Source organism: Anabrus simplex, chromosome 2 (genome assembly GCF_040414725.1).
Source record: "Anabrus simplex isolate iqAnaSimp1 chromosome 2, ASM4041472v1, whole genome shotgun sequence".
NCBI lineage: Eukaryota > Metazoa > Arthropoda > Insecta > Orthoptera > Tettigoniidae > Anabrus > Anabrus simplex.
The window spans coordinates 559,875,245-559,892,314 of record NC_090266.1 but is presented as its reverse complement, the minus strand read 5'-3'; the positions used below and the strand labels follow the sequence as shown (position 1 = coordinate 559,892,314).

The 17,070-nt window shown below is 39.9% G+C and overlaps 1 protein-coding gene across 1 annotated transcript in view; it reads left to right on the top strand.

The window, feature by feature from the left end:
- The window catches only part of LOC136864226 (lysine-specific demethylase 5A), an 843,789-nt gene that overhangs the window by 523,361 nt on the left and 303,358 nt on the right, over positions 1–17,070 (top strand). The gene's annotated exons all lie outside the window — the stretch shown is intronic.

The following is a 17,070-nucleotide window of genomic DNA, read 5'->3' as shown; positions in this document are numbered from 1 at the left end:
ATTTGCTCTACATAAACATACCAACTAGACTTTTACAAATGAATGTTACAAATGAGTTTTGTGTAAACCTAACACCTTGATTTCATTTCTGTACTAAAAGGAGTCCAACCACCTCATACCCTTTCTTACTTGGGAAAACATCGGGGAACTATAGAAATTTCAAATCCTACCTCCATGCCTTCAAGCACGAGAAGCAGAATGTTCTCTCTCAGTTCAGTCAACCATGACCTTGCCCAAGGGGCGAGGTCACGTGTTGAGCGAGTCAACAACGATTGGATCTCGCTAGAGGGACAGGGAAAGTAGCCCAAAGACATGGAGGCATGAGAAGAGGGGAAATGCTTCCAGAGTGGGAAATATCTGCTTCTCCTGGAGCCATGGTTAATAATCAAAGGATGACACTTTATGAAGGGAAGGAAGGCAGGCTGGAAATGAATACATAAACATATATACATATACAAGAAAACATTTACAAATATAAAGTTACACATAACATTAGAGACTGGCCAGGCTGAATAAAATACAAGGGGCCGGGGAAGACTTCCTACGGCACAGACCTTCCCGCCTTAAGCCAAACCACGGGAAGGAAATAGCCTCTTAAATGAGAAACCATGTTCCATCATTATTAAAGTATCTTGAGCACAACCTATTTCAGTAGCAATAACGACGGGACATATTTCAAAGCAAGCAACTTGCTTGGCGCAGCAGGGAACACGTCCCAGAGTACAGGTCCAACATTAACATGCCGAAAAGTAGGCAACAAAGTCAACAGATGCGAATATGACACAAGTGGTCAAAGATCATGTGGACAGAATCTCCAAACACTCCTACCACAGAGCAAGGTCGGTGTAATTAATTGAAGTTCATAATAAGCAAGTAACATCGGCTCCGGGAGACGTGGTACACTCCAGCCAGCTCCATCGGGGGGCCCGCCCGGCGAACTTAGGCAGGATGGGTTCTGAAAAAAGCTGGAACAATCAACATAGAGCCGACAGTATCTTTTCAACATGTTGCTGTCTAAAGGAAGGGCCGACGGGGAGGCATGGGGTCAGGCCAAAGTAGGTGACTAGGAACCTGACATGGAGGTAACGAGCGAACAAGGAGGTAAACGAGATGTAGGGATGAAGGGGTGAGGTGGAAGGAGTAAAACTGACACACAGACAATTCACAATACATAATGCGCCCAAACATAGGCTAATTACTAGAATGCCAATATAACATTAGAAAACCCTCCTTAAGTATTTCAAAACAAGGCAAATGGAGGATAATAAACCTCAGCTGAACGAGCGACTACGCCGGTTTCACCTGGGATAGGTGGACCCTAAAGATTCTCCGCCCGACCAGGTCCCTAAGTAGCAGCGAAACAGGAGTAAGAAACTCCAAAATAGTACAGGGTCCCCAGAAACGAGGAGCGAGTTTACCAGATGGGACAATTTTTTTTACAAAGAACATCATCGCCGACGGCCAGGCTGGTAGGCCTACGCCCCTGATTGTAGCGTTGCTGCTTCCTCAAATGCGAAACTTTCAAATTTTGCATGGCACATTTCCAAGTAGCCCTAATATCAGGAGGGTGAATATTCTCGGGTAATAAGTCATTCATGCTCCATAAGTTGGATAGGGGGAATTATGGACGAATGAATACATAAGCGAAAAGGGCAATATTTTATGCGCCTCATGGATAGCAGTGTTGAAAGCAAAGGCTAACCATGAGATAGATGTGTCCCGCGTCGAAATATCCTGATAATGGAAGGCAATGAGAGCGGAACGTAAATTACGATTCACCCGCTGTTTGTATGACGGCTGGGAGTAGTACGCGGAGGTCATAACATGATGCAGATGTTGATTCCCATAGGGAACCTAAAATATTTGTCCTGAACGAGTAAATTTATAATACCAATATAATGGTCCGTTATTGGACATTATAAATTTTCCAGCTAACTCATTCTTGCTTGCCTGCGTTTCGCCCTCGTGTGCTAAGTTAGGCTCGTCAGTTGGGACTTAGCACACCACCCAAGACGCAAGGCTAGTGCATACCGTGGAGGCCACTGCATAGGCTATTTGAAGCCACCAGCAGTGCCAATGTACTATGAGAGCTATGTCTCATTTTCAAAAATAGATGCCTGCCTGGCCATCAAATGATGCAGATGCCGATTCCCATAGGGAACCTAAAATATTTGTCCTGAATGAGTAAATTTATAATACCAATATAATGATCCGTTATTGGACATTATAAATTTTCCTAGTGCATTGGCACTGCTGGTGGCTTCAAATAGCCTATGCAGTGGCCTCCACGGTATGCACTAGCCTTGCGTCTTGGGTGGTGTGCTAAGTCCCAACTGACGAGCCTAACTTAGCACACGAGGGCGAAACGCAGGCAACCAAGAATGAGTTAGCTGGAAAATTTATAATGTCCAATAAGGGACCATTATATTGGAGGTCATAACATGCGAGATGGACAGGCCAAAGCAAAACGTCCGGAACAGGTTAGACGTAAAAGCTTTTGCATTGTCAGAGACTAAAAACTGACAGGCCCCAAAGGTAGAAAAAATGCTGTTCAAACATTTGATGGTGGCATCAGCAGTAGCCCACTTAGTTGAAAACAACCATGTAAAGTGAGTAAAACCGTCCACACAAAGTAGGATGAAAAGGTTCCCCTCTCCTTTCGACTTGGGAAGAGGTCCAACGTAGTCGATAAAGATACGCTCCATGGGCCGCGTTGCCCGAGTCGATGACAATAGTCTTACCTTGGTACTAATCGCCGGCTTACTGATCCTGCAGATCTTACAGCCCTTTACAAGTTTTCGAATTTCTCCATCCATCCCATTCCTAATAAAATACTCTCTAATTTTTTGCCTCGTTTTAAATACTCCTTGATGCCCAGCAAGAGGAGTTTCAAGATAATATGAATATCATTGGAACCAAAACCGTGAGTACCACCACCTTCATCTTCTGATCGTGGCGAGAATACAACAAAGTCCTTTTCTGAGAATATAAGGAGTGACTGGGTTCCCTTTCTTTAACTCCTGAAGAGCTGGTCCTAACTCGGAATAGTCAGCTTGAAGCTTAGCTATATCATGGTATAGAAGAGGAGCATCGGACAAAATTGCCCCAGAAATCGACAACGATGTTAGAGGATACAGGCCTAAGTCGCCTTCTTGTTCAACGTTGGGATAAAACATACGACTCAGGGAATCGGTTACTCCTTTTTCCATGCCCCGAATATGACGGACATCAAACTTGAAAGCCAAAATCCTAATTGCCCAACGAGCTAAACGACCAGTTCTTCTGGGCCTACCCAAGACCCAGCTCAACGCGTGGTTGTCTGTTTCAAGGTCAGACTTGACATGTTCCAAGTACATTCGAAATTTCTCGAGGGCAAATAGCACAGCGAGTCCCTCTAACTCATATATGGAGTACTTCAGTTCAAAAGGAGAAAGGGTTCTGGATGCGTACGCGATGGGACGTCTCCCTTACTTGTAGTCTTGCATTAAAACAGCAGCGACTGCAGAGGAAGATGCATCAGTTTGAACCACAAACGTTTTCGAAAAGTCAGACATAGCTAAGACGGGGGCATTAGAGATAACTAGCTTCTTCGAAGGCTGCTTGCTGGGAGGGACCCCACTCAAATTTAACTCCTTCCTGACAGAGAGCATTCAGTGGAGCAGCACGCTTAGCACAATCCGGGAGAAACTTCCGGAATAAGTTTACCATGCCGACAAAATGAGCAACACCTTTCACATCTTTGGGAGGGGGGAACTCGCGAATAGCTTGAGTTCGGGACAAATCGACAGAAACACCTCCAGGAGAAACTATATGCCCAAGGAATGACATTTGGGGCTTCGCAAAAGAGACCTTTGAGAGCTTAACCGTGAGCCCAGCTTTACGGGGACGGGTTAATACCTCCTTGAGGTTTACCAGGGGCTCCTCAAAACATTCAGAATAGACAACTAAATCGTCTAAATAATGGTAGAACTAATTGAACTTAAGGTCAGAAAATATCTTATCCAATAGCCTCGTTAGCACCGTGGTGCCTGTAGAGAGACCAAAAGGTAGCCGACAGAACTCATATAAATTCCAGTCGGTGGCGAATGCTGTTAAATGGCGCGATTCTTCGGCAAGGGGAATCTGATAATAAGCTTGATTTAGATCTAAAATCGTAAAATAGCCGGCCTTCCTAAACCATGAAAAGCACCAGTGTAAATCAGGGAGAGGAACTGACTGTAATACAATTTTCTTATTTAGGACCCTATAGTCAAGAACCGGCCTGAACCCGCCCTGCGGTTTAGGGACGAGAAAAACGGGTTACAAGTACGCCGAGGTTTAAGGCCGAATGATTCCCTGATCGAGCATTTTATCGATGATCTCCTTCCAGGCCTTGGCCTTAGGAGGAGATAATAGATAAGGAGGAATTCTTACAGGAGTAGGATCCGAGACTTCAATTTTATAGTCCCACACATTAGTCATACCCAATTTCTCATTTAAAAAACATCAGAAAATGTGTCCCACAACTCCCTCACACTCTGCACCTCATCCTCGGGCAGATGGCTAAGGTCACACACCATCTCGCTCTGAGGAGGCGTAACCGAAAGGATAGAAGCAGAATTTAAAAACTTAGCATTTTTACAGAATGACAAAATTTAAAGCAACTAGTGTGATTCTGGAAGTCTAAAATTAATCCCGAATAAGAAAAGAAGTTTGTTCCTAAGATGATGGGACACGGCAAATTTACAGCTCTGAAAAGTGGAAATTTCCAGGAGAAATTAGAGATACACATTTTGCCCTAACCAAACCCCTAATCTCTTCGTTCAAAGAGTTGGCCAATACGCATGAAAATGAAACAGGTTCCAAGTCCAAAAACTTACCAATAGACTTGTGGGCGGCATACCACACTGCCAGAGTCTTAACAGTGCAGACACGGGTTTGTTACCAACCTTAATAAAGGGAACAGGACCTTTAAAATTGGACGAGATGCTTAAACACTCTACCGGACACTTACTAGCAGGATGATCAATAGGCAGACCTTTATCACCATTGACACATGGGGGTTCATCAGTGGAAATATCCACGACTGCCCCTTCACCTAGTCAACTGGAACTCGAAGTTCCCAGACAGTCTCTCGCCAGATAGCCAGTGAGGCCACGCTTAAAGCAAACCAACCCACTGGTCCTTGATTGCCCATTTGCGCCAGTGCTGACTCTAGAAGATCGCGCATCCGAAAATTTACTCTAGAAGATCGCGCATCCGAAAATTTAACTGGGCAGCGGTTTCGCAGATGTTCTGACGAGCCACAGGCATAGCATTTCCTTACATTTCGCCTTGCGTGACGGAGTACTAAGGGCCTTTGGCATGGAGGGATCACTCTACGTACACAGAGAGTCCGCATGATGAACTCCTTGGATGGATACTACCAACGCTTCCAACTCCGAAAAATTGTGAGGATGGGCCGCGAAACATAAACAGGAGCGGTACACAGGAGAAGTCCCCCTATGATGGTTGAAACAATTTGCTCTTCAGAGTAGTTCAACACAAAAACTCTCACATAAAATTTGATTTCGGAAATTAAGTCTGATAAAGACTCGTCAACGTGCTGCACTCTAAAATAGTGACTTTGAATAAAGGAATTAAGTGCCTCAGCCGGAATTAAATGTGTTAATAAATATGCATGAATCTGTTGAATGGACATATGCTCAGCAATTGCATTAACTATCTTTTGCGACAAAAAACCAAGAGAAAGCGGATAAATAATCTGTAACATATGAGCGTGTAATAATCCAAAGACCGAGGCATGGTCCTGGAACTCCACGAGGAAACATAGGAAAGAAACAGTATCTCTAGCCAAATTTACACAATAATATGGAGCCCCTTTTAAGATCAAGGTCAACGGATGGGGAATATTAGAAAAGGGCGAGACGTATGATGATAAGATTGACTGTAAAGGTTGCTGCTTTACTAATACTAAATTCTCTCGTATGTTTACCCAAATCGTCTTCACCAACAACTACACCAAGCGGGGCAGATTTGGTCTTAACAGTCAACTTGCTAAACCACGAGTCAATCTTCTCTAAAAGGCTACCGGCCTTAGCTTCTAAATCGTCAATTTGGTTCCTGGTTTCCTCCTTCAACGTTAATGAGAGTAGGTCTTCAATACGGTGAAGGTAATGAGTAATGCGACCTTGAACTCTTCTAAGTTCGTGGTTCGATGCTATATCGCTCTCTAGAAACTCCATTACTGACAGAATGTCAGATAGGTTTGCTTCAATCAACGAGGCCGCTCCACCAACCTCACCATCAGTTAGGTTGGGCACACAGATTACTTTGTCTAAATTAGCTCTTAATACCCCGTCACTCTTAACAGTGCCTCTAGATTCTAAGCCGCGAATAGCTAATTCATACAAATGTTCCTCCTTCCGGAGAGCCCCAGGATGGGCTATATCTCGAATAGCTATTTTACGGCAAAAATAAAGAAAGTCAGGGATCCCACTGACGGAAACGCCCTCAGGGCACATGTCTCTACCAAGCTCCTACACCGGTTGGTCCTAGGCAAGCCCCATTCAACCACGACCGCTCTGCTACCAGTTCTGTGCCAACATATGGCAAGCGTAGCGAACGAGAAGGACGTGGTGGACCTATGGGACTGGACAGATAAGCACTAGAATCATAGTGCCAAAACTTTATTACATAACTAATTTAAATTTGCCTTGTTTTGATGACAACATTTGCTTTGCACCTTAATCATAAACTCCGTCAGACTCTTTATCCAATATATAATAAGAAGACTCTTGTATAATATATTATAATGTATAATATACAAATGTCACACAAGGTAACGTAGGGAACCAGCCCAGGGAATTTAAAAATACAGTTAATACAAGCTTAAAGAGGAGGGTATCCCACTTCATATAATTGCCAATTACCATCAGGTAATTCTAGAAAAAAAAATTGTCTAACAATCTAATAAACTATTACACTTTAGGTAAGCACGAGATTACAGTAACAACATCTAAACTGCTCTTAGAACTGCGAAGATACTCTTCTAGTTTCCTACCGATGCAACTTAATACACACTTTACTTGGCATTACACGAAGGTGCGTAAAACCTTGCCACTTCATCATAAGGAACCTCAAATAACATTACCCATGGCTTTACAGTTCATAATCAAGGACTTCACAATTTAAACATCTCCATGCAAGGGGTACGACATGCCTCATCAAACTAACTGCCACAGCAGAAGTGAAAAACAGTACAAGAAATAATGAGCATTAGCTCTACGTAAACGCACCAACTAGACTTTTACAAATGAATGTTACAAATGAGTTTTCTGCAAACCTAACACTTTGATTTCATTTCTTTACTAAAAGGGGTCCAACCACCTCATACCCTTTCTTACTTGGTAAGACTTTGGGGAACTACAGAAATTTCAACTCCTACCTCCATGTCAGAGGAACCTAGTTCGATCTCCACATGGCACCAGCTCGTAGCGTGTCGCCTTCAAGCACGAGAAGCAGAATGTTCTCTCTCAGTTCAGTTAACCGTGACCTTGCCCAAGGGGCGAGGTCACTTACCGAGCGAGTCAACAATGATTGGATCCCCCGAGACGGACAGGGAAGTAGCCCAAAGACATGGAGGCATGAGAAGAGGGTAAACGCTTCCAGAGTGGGAAATATCTGCTTCCCCTGGAGCCATAGTTAATAATCAAAGAATGACTATTAAGGGAAGGAAGGCAGGCTGGAAATGAATACATAAACATATATACATATACAAGAAAACAGTTACAAATAAAAAGTTACACATAACATTAGAACCTGAGCAGGCTGAATAAAATACAAGGGGCCAGGGAAGACTTCCCATGGCACAAACACTACTGAAATATTTAATACACAAGCCTGTTTTTGTGTATTCGCACTTATCCAGTAACTTTTCTCATGGCATGCTTTGAAAACCCCTGATGTTATCCATGGCTCACTACTTTGCTAAATTAAGTTTCTTAGCAAGTTCCTTCAATTTCTCCTTACTTCCACTGTCATTCGTAACTCTCTTTCTTTCCAACCTGCACTGTTACCTTTATTTCTTTTCTAATTTAGTGGGTCCTTACCAATTTTAAAGGTACCTGCTTAAAATTCCTCAACAATTGTTTTAAACCCATCCCATGAGTTGTTTACATTTTTATTTATCATTTTCCACTGATCATAATTACTCCTTAAAAACTTGCTCGTGCCTGTCTTATCAGTGGGGACCTGAGAAATTAGCATGTATTTGTTTCAAAATTAGCATCTATTTTTTTCCAAAATTAGCATCTATTTTTCCAAAATTAGAATCTGTTTTCAAAGTTAAAATAATCGTATGGTATTATTAATTTCAACGATTCCAAGTATATGAAGTGTAATTATTGTTCTTGGTTCACACACAATACAAATTCATTGTTCAAACGCAAGCATTGTCAGTACTTCGGCATTTATTATTATTATTATTTTTTTTTCAAATTTCACAGTCTGTTTGTAACCACTGTGTTGTAATGAGACAACATGCGCTCGCTATCTACATTGTTCGTTGGGGTCCACAACAACTCAAGACAGTATTTAGCAAATATGCTGAACTCTGTCTGAACTGCAGTTAATGCAAGCATGACATCACATTTTTCACTTTCTTTCTTCTGGGTTTGAATTGCATGTTTCAGAGAACAGTAACCAGACCAGATATCGTTTCGTGAGAAATCTGTTACTCCAAACAATTTCTCAATCTCATCTAATTTATCAGTGTCATTCAAAATTTAAATTTTTTGGATACAAAGCTTGAGAAATTGACACAAAATGCTTATGGTTGGGGTCTTTAGTTTTCAATGTGGCTAGCTTGCACTGTAAAGAATTAGCAGCTTTTACAAATGTGTGTTTACATGCAGCCTGCTGTAGAGGAGTGAGCTTAATCAGAGCATCATTAGTTGCCACAGAAAAATTTCCTGCACAAATGAAGGTAAAACTGGCATCAAGGTTATGCAGTTTGGGGTAAGGGAGATGAGAGGTAAGATAAGGGACCCTTCAAGTTCAGTAAAGAGGTCAACCAATTTAGCTGCATGATCTGCGACAAAAACCATGTGGGAGTGAAGCCTATTCACTTCCCGGTCACTCAGATCAATCGGGTACTTAATACCACAGTTGTTGATGTCTTTACATCTTGAAAAATGTATCATCATCAGTAAAGTAAGCACTCACATAGAAGACAGCCTGAAACCAGCTATTCCATCAGGTTATGACAGGTGCAGGAAGAAGCTTTGCTTTGTTTGAAGCACCATACTTGTAAATACTTGTAAATACTTGTAAATAATTACATTTTCGCTTTCTTCTGTTCAAAAATGCAGACTTTACCATCGCAACCACATGATTTAAATCTGTCATCCCTGCCACTCAACTATTGCCAGCCCAGCTGATCTTATGTGCCCAGCACTGTGCATGCATTAAATGATCCCCTATGACCACACTTGATGTTTCATAACACCGGGTCATGCACGGGGCACTGTCACTAACAAACACTTTAACTGCATCATATGGTACACTATAACTTCGCAGAGCTTCTAAAACAGCACGAGAGCAGTTTGTAGCATATCCTGCATCAGGATAGTTCACAGAAACAACGTGCAGCTCTCTTTTCGATCTGGCTGATACTTGGAATATTATGATAAAAACACAACGGCCCATTCTATCTGTAGTTTCATCACGGAGTATGTTGATGTTCTTCCACACTAGAGCATCTGCTGTTCTTTTCTGGTGGTCAGATGCAACTTCTAGAGAGGAAGAAAGACCTCAAATTATAACAAAATAATTTAAAATAACTGGATCAGTTGGGTGCTGGCCCTGTGGTTTAGGAGTAGCGTGCCTGCCTCTCTCACGGAGGCCCCGGGTTCGATTCCTGGCCACGTCAGGGATTTTTCTCTCGACCTGAGGGCTGGTTCGAGGTCCACTCAGCCTATGTGATTAGAATTGAGGAGCTATCTGACGGTGAGATGGCGGCCCCTGTCTCGGAAGCCCTGAATAATAGCCGTGAGGATGTGTCGTGCTGACCACATGGCCCCTCGTAATCTGCAGGCCTCGGGCTGAGCAGCGGTCGCTGGGCAGGCCAAATCCCTTTCAAGGTCATTACGTACCATGGGGCTTGGTTTGGTTCGGATCAATTGGGTACGGGTAGATAGTTTGATATGGTACCGAGCTCGATAACTGCAGTTGCTGAAGTGCGGCCAGTGTCCAGTAACCGGGAGATAGTGCGTTCGAACCCCACTGTCGGCAGCCCTGAAGATGGTTTTGCGTGGTTTCCCATTTTCACACCAGGCAAATGCTGGGGCTGTACCTTAATTAAGGCCATGGCAGCTTCCTTCCTATTCCTAGACGTTCCCTATCCCATAGTCGCCATCGTTGTCTGTGTGACGTAAAGCAAAAAAGAAAGAAAGGTTCAATATGGAAATCACACTCAAATTCGGTATCCTTCAATTTTGCGCATCGTTTCGATGTCGTAATGCCTAAACAGTACCCAATCAATGAAATCAAAACTTATCTGGTAAATATACTTCACGTAGAGTTCTCACGCATAGCAGCTCTTCATTTGAAAACTCAGTAATCCAGGCTCTTAGCTCTTTGCTTTCCAGCTTTTCCAGAGGTATATTTCAACTGTGCATTTCGAAAAGTTATCTCTGGACATTTTTTGTCATTTACAACTATCTAATTGTGTAAGCACAGGAGATTGCTTTCTTTGAGACATACTAGCAGCAGGGGTTGAACTTTCATTATCGCGTCGCTTACTCACATGTTTTTCAGATTTAACATGTTTCACAATGCTATCTATTTTTTTATTTATTTTTTTCCCCACCCAACTCGGCAGTTACAATACTTGCAAAACACTGTCGCTGAATCTGTGTCATATAAATCATCTTTTGCATTTTGCTAAGCCCTTTCATTGGTAGTTTTTGTCGTGGGCCCCATAACCTAAGTGATCGCTCGACTTTCTACTCTTCACTAGTTCAGGAAAACAACGCTGTGTCTCTCGATATTTCCGTGCATTCGATTTACATTTCGATAATAATAAATATAGATCTTATTCCCCTTGCTATTCCCATTGTAAATATTGATTAAAGTCAGCAAGCAGCAATCGAACGGCTACTTTTCTTCATCGATCAGAATGGTCGAAAGATTTATAGATCATATTTTGAGTATATCTGACTATTTTGCAGAAATATGTTGTTTTCGCCAGTAAAATAGCACATTTTTGCAGAATTCGCACCAAAATCGCATATTCGTACTAATTTCGCATTTTGGGTCACAATTCGCATTTTGTCGTACTGCTATTTATACATAAAAATTGTTTTATTCCACATTAGAATTACCGTAGGCTTGGTTTCAGTACAAGATTCAAAAATGTGCATTTATCGCAAATGCGATTTTTTCAGGTCCCTATATCAGCAATATTGTACTGCATATTATTTCTATTTTTACAACCTTTCTTTCAATCACATTTATTTTTAACTATGATAAAAGCAGCTTCATGATTTTTTATACCATCTAGCACTTCAATTTACCCCCTGTGGGCAGGGGCCACAGACGAAGAATACACCCACTGTATCCCCTGCCTGTTGTAAGATGCGACTAAAAGGGGTGACCAAGGGATGTTCGATTTAGAACCATGAGGCTACTTGTAATTAGTACCGTCACATGAGGAACACCATGGGTCATCTTTACTTGCGAGTAGTATCACTATGTTAGGTACACAATTAGTTTGTGATTAGTAGCAACAGAGCTTGAATCAGTATGAGTTTTACAGTACCCGTGATTAGTACCATTATATGATGAACCCCGCGGGCTTATGTTGCCTATGATTAGTACTTTTAACGTTAAGAATTTCATACTAAGGTTCCGTATTGAAACAAGATTTACATCAAAGAAAGGACAATAAGTTCCACCTTTTCAATACTATATATTGTGTGAAAGTTTTACATAACAGTTAAAACGTCACAACTTTTGTACATTCGGTACCGGTTTCGACAGATTCTCTGTCATCATCAGCCAAGAATAATTAAACAAAGACAAGTATAGATCATGACTCTTATGGTGTGATTACAATGGTGGATTAAAAATATTCATTATATGATTAAAATAGTATATACATACACAAATTGAAGGTCAGTAAAATGGGAATAGTCATATTTCTATAAGGTGTAGACCTTAATATTTCTAATTAAAAGGTTAACTTGTTGAAAGAAATTTTGTTTTTGTAATATATAGTTATAGTGAAATTTGATAGTAGGCTTAAATCTGTAATATTTTAACTTTTTGACCAGTCCTGCCTGCTGGCTCCTCAGAAATGTGTGCGCGTGTGTTTTACATTCAGGAATCATTCAAGAAGAACACTTTCGCACTGCGAGATGTGTGGTTAAGGTTATTTTTAATTTGTATAACTTTTGTTTTCCCAACGATTCATTTGTTTCCTATATTCGTCCCTGTTTTTATCTCCTTGTAAGATGTGTATTGTTTAATGTAACGCCTTGTGTAACATAAATGCCTACATGCTTGCCTGTTTCCCATTTTGGCTGATGATGACGCAAACACAGCGTCGAAACTAGTTCCAAGTACAAATACATGTTATAAATAAAATATAACTTTTTGTATTGAAAAGGTGGACCGTTTTAAGTTTTTCCTATCATCTTACGAATAATGGAATTTATTATCTCTTATTTATAACCATTTTTTCTGGCTATTTCGTGAATTAATTGTAACTCTTCGTTGAGGTCTGTTTTTGATAACGGTAAATTAAAGGCTCTGTAAATCATGCTTTGGTATGCTGCTTTCTTATGGGAGTCAGGATGAACGGAGTCTGTCTTTATAGTATTTATTGTGTGAGTGAGTTTATGGTAAACTTTGAAGATCAGGTGTTTTTCATGCCTAGTAATCGTCAGATCAAGATAGTTTAGCTTACAATTATTCTCAGATTCTTTAGTGAATTGTATATTCGTGTCTATGGCATTTATTTTGTCTAGTATAATATTATCGTTGGTTATTCTGTTATAATCTATGAGATTCATTTCCGTATTGATTGCTACTACAACATAAAAATGATATGGAATCCTCCACCTTATCAATACAGTGTTTATTTACCATTGATTACAGTAAATCCAGTACCGGTTTTGACCCCTATGGGGTCATCCTCAGCTCTCATATACCAAACTAGTTTCAAAAACATCACATTACAAAGCGTTGCATATGCATAAAAACTGACCCAATTTGAAAAATGATTAAAAACAAGTTAAATGTTCAAATAGTAAGAATAATAAAATGGGTCCTTTGCTTTTTTCTGTAAAAGTTACATGTTGTGAGAGGCATGTCACCTCATTATTTCGTTGATCTAATGAACATCAATTAAAATTTTTACATACTTATGTATACTGATATTTGTGAAGTTATTACTATTTACATTTGTGATATTGAGATAATACAATGTTTTTAAAAATTATATGTACATAAAAAGTTGACCCGATATAACAGGCCGTTTAAAGAATGAATGAAGTAGTAAAAACAAAATAAAATGGGTCCTCTTTCTACTCTACCTTGTTACATGTTTTTTTGTTACTACAATATTTCTGTTGGTATGGTAAGTACACAGATATTATGGAGTGCTAATATTTAATGTTGAAACTTAAAACTGTTTTTAGTTCATTCCAGTGTTTTCTTCTTCAGATGATTGTATAATATTGCAGGTGATATAAATATCTAGAAGATTCTAGACGTTGCTATGAAGAATTACGTCTTAATTTATAATCGGTCGGATGCATTGTCTGTGTACTATATTCTCAGTATGTACTAAATCTACACCAGAAGAATATTCCTTCCATTTTGCATATAGAATTGTATTCTTGGTGGTCTATGTGGTGGTCTACTGTTGCTATTATGCCAGATGCGGGAGATTCCATCGATAAACCTGTTTGTTGATATACAGTGTCGTGAAACTTAAAAAAAGTTGTTATTGACTGTGAATTCGAGTAATGTCATGAATTCTTCGATTTCTATTTCAAAAGTACTTAACGTACTGTAAGTTTTTAGATTAGTTCTGATTATACTTATAGTTTCTTTAGTGGGGATGTTTGGGTACATGTTATTTATATCATAAGAAGCTATGGAGTGGTACTGTTCTAATTGTAAATCTTTAGTTTTATTACAAAAGTCTATTGAGTTTCGTACGGACTTATTTGCTTGAAAAAATTAATGGTTTCTAAGAAATTTCTGAATATATTTAGAAAGTTTATAAGTGGTACTAGTTCTGTCATTTATAATGGTTCTCATAGGTGTGTTTTCTATATGAATTTTTGGAAGGGCTTTTGCAGTAGGTAGCTGGGGGTTCATTGTTATAAGATTATTTGCTTCTGTTTCAGTTAGCAAGAAATTTGTGTTTTTAAGTAGATTCTTTAGAATTCTTTGTACTGTACTTATTGGATCTTTACGTATAATGCGAAACGTGTCATTGTTGAAACATTTTTTCATTTTGAGAATGTATTCATCTTTATTGATAATTATCGTTGTTTCCTTTGTCAGCTTTTGTTATGAGGAGATTATTCTGCTTGATTTTGTTCTTGAGATTATTTAAATGCGTTATATTTGCTCTATTGTTATCAGAGATGTTAGCTTGTATTTTATCGACGTATTGTGGTAGTTTTTTTGCTATTTCGTGTCTGACTTCTTCTCGTATTTCATGTGGAATCCTTTGTATAGCTAATTCTGTTACCGCGGTTGTGATATCCTGTGGTATTGAGGTGTTACCCCAATTATGTTTTGGTCCTTTGCTTAAAATTTCATTTTCTGCATGGTTGAATATTGTGTTCGTAAGATTTTTTACAGGTGGATAGAAAAGGTGCATTTTGTTTCCTGTATATTGATTTAAGCTGTCTGTTTTTGTGAAGTGAGTGACTTGTCTTGCTTTCTGTGTCCGTTTTAAGGTCTCAAGTTTTTTACCTAAGGTATTTTGCTTTTTTTATGGCTAGAAAACTAACATTTTATGTAATAAAAATATCCCAATTGTAAAGAATGGTTACATCAAATTAGTTAACAAACAGCCTCATACGCAAGCCATAGCGCAGACAGCGGACACGCCCGGCCCCGCCCATACACACAACAAGGCTTCCCCCATACACCCCTCCAACCCCTCCACAATAGCCGACAACATTATCAGAAGTACAAGGTACAATACGCGACAAACAGCCAAGCAGCAAACATCTCAACCACCCCACAGCAGCAAGTAAATTTTCATAGAACTCACACACTAGTATTCAACTTTTATTTCAGTCAGAGTTTCTCATTTAATCATTTCGACTTGCAGATATTCACCATCATAAGAAAGAAAAGAGCCACCATTAATGACCTTGGATTCAAAAAGTGAACAATTTCTAGCACATTAGTCAACGTCAAACAAATAGACTATTCACAAGTTACAAATACTAAATTGGGAAGTGGTTGAGTAATATTCAATACATATTGGCAATGATTACAATAATTTAAGCTTAAAACTTGCAAACAACATAAGAAGGTGTCTGTCTCTTATTAATTCGGACTGTCAACTGAAGTTTACATTCAACGCACATTACAGTGACTTTAATGTTTTAATGTGTTTAAGAGTTTTGCTTATGAGCTATTTCACATCATTCTAACATAATACGCACTGCAGCAACCATACCTGCCAACCATTCCGATTTACCCGGAAACTTTCCGGTTTTTAACTCTTCTTCAGATTTTCCGATTTATTTTTACTTCTTCCTATTTTTGACCAATATAACTTCTAGTACGGCCAATACTCTTCCCCTACTATAGATTCTTATGTGTTTGTGTAATTTACGAAACCTCATTTTCAAGAGTATTTATTTGATACTTTATTTCGTGAGTATTTCGTCCTGCGCCTTCGTGTATCGTGTTTCCCGCTCACCACAGCAGCGTGTGTGCTTTATACAGCTGGGGATTCGGGGCGGCAATTGTCCTGCAAGCAAGACAGGCTTGCGCGCGCTAGCGACTCAGTTAATCGGGATGAAAGAATGAGTTTATTATTGTTGTTCGCGCGCTGTTAACATCGTTTCTGTGCGTAGTTTCGTCGGAGTTTTAGGCCCCTTTTTTTTCTTGCATTTGTATGCTTCCCCCCACTGCCAAAGTCGTATGTTAATAATGTATGGGACATATAGAATTGTTTCGTATGTGGTAGTTTCGCGTATTTAAGTGCATCGTTTTAATGAGTTGAATGTTTTTAGGTGGGTTGTGTCGGTGACAGTTTCAGGTAGTTCATTTTCTCGTTAAGGCCAAAAATATAACAAACGTTATCTCCAAGTGTTCAGAGATACCTATAAATTTCCGTTCATTTTGCCGTCTGATAAAGAAACTACCATATTCTTTCGCGTAATTAACGCCCTTGCATAATTTACGCATCCCAATATTTTTGGGTCCAAAGTGGAAAAAAAACAAATGTTCACGTATTTGACGCCCCCACAACTTCGAACATACATCACGCAGCTCCGGATGCGTTTCGAAATAAAGATGTCAACTACTCAAGTAGCAGGCTTCCTATTGCGAAAGCGGGCATTCCAGATACAGGGCAACGTGCTGTTATTAGCCGGCAGGAAATCCCACTGCACTAGTTTTACGAGTGTTTCGGGTACGGGACATTCTGTGATCTCAAAATTGTTTGTCAGTCCACAGTATTCGAGTAATACTGCATCATACTAACTCGCGGTGATCAGTTACACCGAAACATACGGGAAGAGGGCAGCGAGTATTCAATGCCCAAATGAAACCGCGGTAACAGAAGTGCACGTCAAGCGGCCAACATGTCTCGCAAAGCATTTCGCGGACCAAAAAGCGGCAAGTTTCCGCAAGTAGAGAAGGATCTGCTTAAATATATGATTTTGTGATGCAACGTTGGATAAGCAATTTCTCACGAAATGCAGTATTTTAAAAAATGTGAAATAACCGCTGCACATGGAATCAGTGTCTCGGATTTGAAGGTTAGCCGAGTCTTGATTAATTTTATGAAGAGAAATGGACTTCCTCTTCAGCGAAGAACATCAT